Source organism: Mauremys reevesii, linkage group 7 (genome assembly GCF_016161935.1).
Source record: "Mauremys reevesii isolate NIE-2019 linkage group 7, ASM1616193v1, whole genome shotgun sequence".
In the NCBI taxonomy this organism is placed as follows: domain Eukaryota; kingdom Metazoa; phylum Chordata; order Testudines; family Geoemydidae; genus Mauremys; species Mauremys reevesii.
In genome coordinates, this window is record NC_052629.1 from 81,725,808 (window position 1) to 81,732,537 (window position 6,730).

Below are 6,730 nucleotides of genomic sequence, written 5' to 3' on the forward strand. Positions count from 1 at the left end.
GAACTGGTGCCTCGCCTTCCTTTTCCTGGGGGTGGCGGGAGTGTTCTGCGGCGCCTCCACCTGACACCTGCAATAGAGCCTATGGCAAATGGGAGAGCCTGCACCTGGAGGGGCATGGGGGGCTCCCGGGGGCAGGAAGGGCTGCAGAGAGGACGGTCGTGTGACCAGGGAGTTTAGAGGGACAGGTAAGTAGCTCTCCTTAGGGAGAGAGCAGCGTCCGGGGGAGGGCGAGGATGAAAAGGTAGCAAAGTGGGTGCAGAAAAGGCTGAGCGTGTTTTGCACACGCATACACACACAGGCTGGCCTAATCACTTCAGTGCAGAGCAGAGCAAAGGAATTGTTGCCATTCAGTCAATTTTCTCTGCTTGTGACCTGGTGGAACCAGCTGACTTTGTAGGCAGGGATGCTGTGTTGCAAACAAGTGTGATTCAAAATTCAAGGAAGGTGTAGCCTGTAGATTGCTCACAAGCTGTCGGCCAGGACTGTTCTTCTGGGGCTTTCTAGTCCATGCTGTGTGATGTCACCTCACTGGCAAAGCATTGTTTGAATTACCTTGAACAACTTTGATACTGTTTTGAGAAGAGCGTGTATGAATCCTTCTGGGAATTAAACTGGATGGGAGTGTCACCTGCTCATTCAGTGTGTGTTGCCTCTCTCTTTAATAGCTGGTTCTTAAAGATAATGGCCTGTTGCCACCAGCTAATTCCTTAAGGTAAAGTCTGTGAAATGACACTTGGGTTGTACAAAGCTGTCCTCTTCCATCAGTGGGGCTGGAAACCTGTTTTGGACAATTTGATTGTGTGAGTAAAGGGCCTGGCTAGATGTTGGGTGGTGCTCTTTCAGCTGAGTGGCACTGACTATAAACACTTCACAGAACAGGCTTTCTACCTATTTGAGTCATCTCCCTGCTCCCAAGAACAGAGTGGGCAGTTGGAGGGGAGTGGAAAGTATCCAACTAGCTGGGGACAAACTCATTGTCCTGGGCAGGTTCTTGGATCACCCAGCAGAGTCATTTCACTTTCTCCTAGCTCCTGATCTGTCCTGTTTTCCCCACTCTTATTCCCTGTAGTGTAGACCAGGCCCTGGTTAATCCACCTCTCTGAGAGGCAGGTCAACAGAATAATTCTTCCATTGATGGAGCTGCATCTACAGTGGGGGTGAGGCCAACCTAACTATGTTGCACAGTGCACAGAATTTGTCACTGCCCTGAGCAATGTAGCTAGGTCGATCTAATTTGTAGGTGTAGGCCAGGCTTAACTCTCTGACCTTCAGCAAGTCATTGAACTCCTGCCTTGATTTCCCCATCTGTTAATGGGGAGTAATACTTCAAAAGGCTGTTGGGAGGAGTAATTAATGTTTGTAAAATGCTGAGAGTAGTAAGGAGAAAAGGTGCCAAGTGAATTAAATTAAAAGACATTTTAGCCATTCTCAAGGCACATCACTGGGTCCAGAAAACAAAGCAACACAGAAAAGGAACTGTGATTTTAATCAGCAGCTGATCGCTTGAGCACTCACAGCTAAAGCCCTATAGTTTTAAGGTTGGGAACTGCCCTAACTGCACATCATTTGAAAGGTGGAATCTAATTTTGGCAGGGTTTGGCTATAACATTCACCTAATGTTCTTACCACTCCTGTCTCTAAAGATTTCCTAATGATATCATTGTCCACCACCCTCACTTCAAAGTATCCTTACTGCCCCTCCTTCTCCAGACCGCTTATTGTTGTGTTACCATAGTACCTGGGAACCCCAGATATGGGCCAGGACCCCATTGTGCCAGGCGTTGTACCAAAGCAGAACAAAAAGATGGTCCCAGTCCCTGCTTCAAAGAGCAGGCTTGGGAACAACACCCCTGATTTAAAGAGTCAATAGGACTTTATGGAACTTCTCAACAAGCATTAAGCCAGATCTGCATCTGCTGTAAATGGGCTTCATTGACTTCAGTGCAGCTCACCCTTTATACACATCCCTTTTAGGGACAACTATATTTCTCTGTATTCATTTCTCACTTACCATCTGTTAAGATTTGCATGCAAAAGAGACCGTAATTCCGCATTGCTCTGCCTATTGCATAGACACTCCTACTAGTGCAAAGTGTGTGTAAAAGTGTTACCATTCTGATTGGTTGTTCTGGTGTCAATGGCTGCGCAGAGGTCAAGGCAGTGGTGAATTGAGCCCAGGAACTTGGATCAATAAAAGTTTCCCTGCTTCAGATGCATATGTCCCAGCTGAAGTTACCACAATCTATTTACTACAGTTAATACTATAGTTAATTGCTATGGTGATTATGATGTTACAAGTGTAGGATCATGACATTATAAGGGGAATAAGCAGCTGCAGCAGATGAAACTCTCATAAATGAAAGGATCCTGTTTCCATGCAAAGGTTGAACAAAAATTAAAAAGGGAAGAAAAACGAGACTGAGTTGGCAGAATTGTTTCTGTTTCTCACAGTTTTTTTTTTTTCTGTCAGGAGTCCACAAGTCTTTAAAGAGGAACTTTCACATTTTACTATATAAATACAGCTATCTACGTTAACGTGTCTCAAGGCTTTCAACGTCCTGTCCACTTCTGAAAATCTGGACCTACGCATTGGGCACCCAACACTCGAGGCACCTAAAATTAGAACCCTGCTTTTGAAAATTTGATTGCTGATCTCTCCATGACTCCATTTCCACATCTGTAAAATGGCCACAGCCTCTAGCTGCCTGGTTGTTGGGTCTCTGATTTATCACACTGGTTGGGTTGCCCACCGTCCCTTATTTCAAGGGACATCTCTTTTTTTTTTTTTCATCTCTGTACAACAAAATTGGGAGTTGCTGTGAGCTTCAAAAAGCAGCAAGAAATATCTCTGTCGAATGTAGGTGAGTGCTGCTTATTATTCTTAATAATGATTTTGAAATACAATGTTGGCAGCCCTATACCTTGGTAGAGAGCTTTGAAATTCTCAAGCAGGACACAACAGCAGGTTTTCATGGAAAACAGTTCTATGGCGCCACCTGCTGACACAAGCACTGCAGACAGTACAACGATCTATTCATGGTTTTGGCCATGTTCTGTTACATTTTAAAATGAGATTGTGTTTAGAATTATTCCTGTCTCTTCACATCATGGAAGAGAGGGATTGCATGTGCTGTCGTGGTGCCTAGCGGGCTGCTTGTGGACTGACATTTTATTGCAGCACACCTGTCTGAACAGAACCTGGATGGATCCATTGATGTGCTCAGCTCACGGTGACGTTCAGATGAGCAATTGTTATAAAAATTTCAAGCAGCTTAGAACAGTCCTTTTATGGGTGTATTTACTTAAGAGCAGAGTTCTAAAAGAGGAACAGAGACAGATAACCACAGGGCCCCATCCATCCCCTTGGGACCAGGCAGGGTGGAGCTGCTGCAGCTGGGCTAGATCACAGGCCCATGGGACAACATTTACCAGCCCAGACATGCATTTCCATCCTGGCAGGCTCATTTATTAACATGGGCTCATCATCACTGTTTGACAACGAGATAGTTCATCCTATTCCTGACCTTGCATTAATAGAACAGGCTGACCCCGTTCATGATGAACAAGGTTCAGCCTAGAAAGACGCTCTTCCCTTACATCCAGAAAGGCCAGGTAGACCTGGAAAATGAGACCCTTCAGGGTAGTAGAACATAGTTGGCATATCTGGAAAACAAGAACACCTGGATGTACCCAGGCAGGGCTGGGAAAGGCCCTGGATGATGCACCTGGAAAGAGAGAATGTGGGCATTGGATAAAGGTACTTGTTAGCTTTGGGGAGGCTTTGAAACTGTAACTGTGTGCTGAGGGGTGTATGACCATTCTCCTTGCACCTTGTCTGGGAGTAAAGAGGGTTACAGTCTTTGGGATTTAATCTCAAGTGTGAATGATAGATCAGGAGCAGTCCTGTCCATTCAGAGGCCCTCCTCGTACTGGAACTCCATGTTGTTCTGTGGAATGCACCCATCCTCAAGGCAGGAAATGTCTTACAGGGAAAGGGGGCTCTTATGTGGCCAGAAATGTACCATTGCTGACTTCCAGTGTGGCCTGATCTAACCAGGCACTTTCTTGTGGCGTGTCAGTCAAATGAATCGTGTTGTTTGAAAACTGCTGCTGTGCCTTCCAGCATTCACCAAAGGGTTAAGTCCCTTCTCCCAAGCATTACAAACCATACCAAGAAAAAGGGTGTGGAAGGAGAAGTGTGACCAGTAGTTTGTGTGTGTGTGTGGGGGGGGGTAATTTGCATTGAACGGCGCAGGAGGTGTGTGGGGAGAAGTGCAACATCCATGCATGGGTAGCGGTGATGAACCACGTCAAATAAAGCTGTGATTAACTTGGACTGAAGAGGGGTGACATGCAGCCTCTTGAATGGATGTAGATTTTATTTTTGCCATGTCTCGTGAGAGAGAGCCCCGTTGATGAGAGCCAGCAGCCCAGTGTGGGAACCATCTGCCTGCTGGTACCTGCTCTCACTTGCCTGTTTGTAGGAGCTCTCTGGAGGACCCAGTGCCAGAAAGGCTGTCTGCTGGATAGATTTTCTGCATCTCAGGACAATAATGGTATTGCCTACATTCCTCTTTCTTGGTCGTAGGAACATAGAACTGTTGTTGATCTGATCATTGCTCCATCTCCTCCACTGATGGATACTGAGGGTAACCAGTACCAGTCACTGCAGAGGAAGCTGTAAATTTTCCATAATGGACAGTTCTGCATTAGCAAATATAAGGACTTGTCTACACATGGAGTTGTTCCTGATTTAGCTCTGTGTGAACACTTTTATTCTGGAGCAGTGACCCTGTGACGTTGCTAGATGTGGCTTCTCAGAATTCTTGCCTTGTAGCTTCTTGTAGCTTCTTCTCAGCTACAATGGCCCTGTAGTGGGGTGGCTGTCCCACTCCTGCAGAACAGGGGTTAAAAACAACTCTGGAGATGGCTGTGGCTGGGATTAAAGGAGTGAGAGCAGCGGAGGGAGTAGCTGACCACAGGTGTGGCCAGCCCCATCAGGCCACAGCTGGCCCTATAAAGGGGCTGTGAGCCGGGCACTGAGGAATATCACTCTAGCCCTGGAGTGGGAAGGACCTAGCTGCTGGAGAATAGGGTACCTGGAGCAGAGCAGTGCTGGGGAAGGGCAAGAGGACCTGGGGAGCTCCAGCCTGGCAACTCCCCAGGCTGAGGCCTTGATAAAGGCCTATGCGGGTATTGGGGCTACAGAGGTGCAGCCCAGGGTTATGCAGAGGCAGCTGGTCCGACCCCCTTACCAATGATGAGTGGCCATTACAGACTGCTGTCTGCCCCAGTGAGAGGGGGCTAGGTGATGACTGGCAGTGGCCCCTGAGGCAAGGTGGGCTTAGAGGATTGGGGGTTCCCCTGGGAGGGGAGACCCAGAGTGTGGGGGTACTGCTGGGGCAGAACCCTGAGGTAAAAGGGCACCGGGGTCTGAGAGGGACATGGGGCCAGAGGCAGGCAAGACGTTGGCCAGCAGAGGGTGCTCCAGAGCTGGAGTTGAGCTAATTCCCAAGACGACCAGCAGGAGGCGACACATCAGTGTGTTGTCACTTCGCTAAAGGTCCAAATAAGATAGACTGCAGAAAGCACAGGAGGGCGTCCCATCCTTTGGCTCTTCTTGTGTGGCTAACATCATTATCCTGCTGCTAATGGACAACCAGATTAAAAATGTGCATAATGATTCCTTCTCTCATCTCCCCAACCTGGTCAAACTGAATCTGAGAGTGGACTGTCTACCCCCAGGGCAGAGCATCTCACCTGTCCTGTGTTGTATAACCATCCAGCTGGGAGCCTTCATTGGACTGCAGCGTCTGAAACAGCTGGATCTGTCTGAACACAGTTTAGAATCCATTCCACTTCTACCTCCAACCCTGCAGCATCTGAACTTGTTAAGCACAGTATTCTGAGGCTGGAACCCAAGGTGTTTACTAATCTGCTCAGCCTGAGAATGCTCAGCACGGATGAGCTGCTACTACAAAAATCCCTGTAGCACATCGGTGGCTGTTCCTGAAGGAGTCCTGTCCCACCTAGGATAACCTGACTCTGCTCTCTCTCAACTATAACAAACTGACCAGTGTGCCACAGAACCTTCCAGCCGGCTTGAAAATCTTTCTCTCCTTTACTCACATCTCAAAAGGTGATTTTGGAAACCTCGCCAATCTCCAGACATTGGATGTGAAGGGGAACTGCAGATGTGACCATGTGCTGAACCTGTGTGCAGAGTGCAATGGTTCCTTCCAAATACACCCCGATTCCTTTCTTCCCCTGAGGTCCCTGGAGGAGTTGGTGCTGTTGGACAATTCCTTGCATGAACTAGATTCTTGGTTATTTCAGTCTTTGGGGAACTTAAAGATGCTTAACCTGACTGATAACTATCTCTACAACACCATCACAAGCAGCACAGAATTCAAATGGCTCACCAGGCTCCAAAAGCTTTTGTTATCTTTAATTACCGAAAGAAATACACCTTTACAATGCTCAACCTGACCCAATCCTCCAATACTTGGAGTCATTGCAAGAGCTGGAGATCAATGGGTTTTTCTTCCAATTGCTCACTGAAGAGGACATGCAGCCTTTAATGGGGCTAAAGAATTTCACTAAGTTACACCTCAGCTTGAACTTTATCAGCCATAGTGAGATGTGAATTTTTAGCCAGTTCCCTAGATTAAACTACATTGATCTGTCAAAGAATAGCATCACAGAACTGAACAATAGGAATGAATTCAGG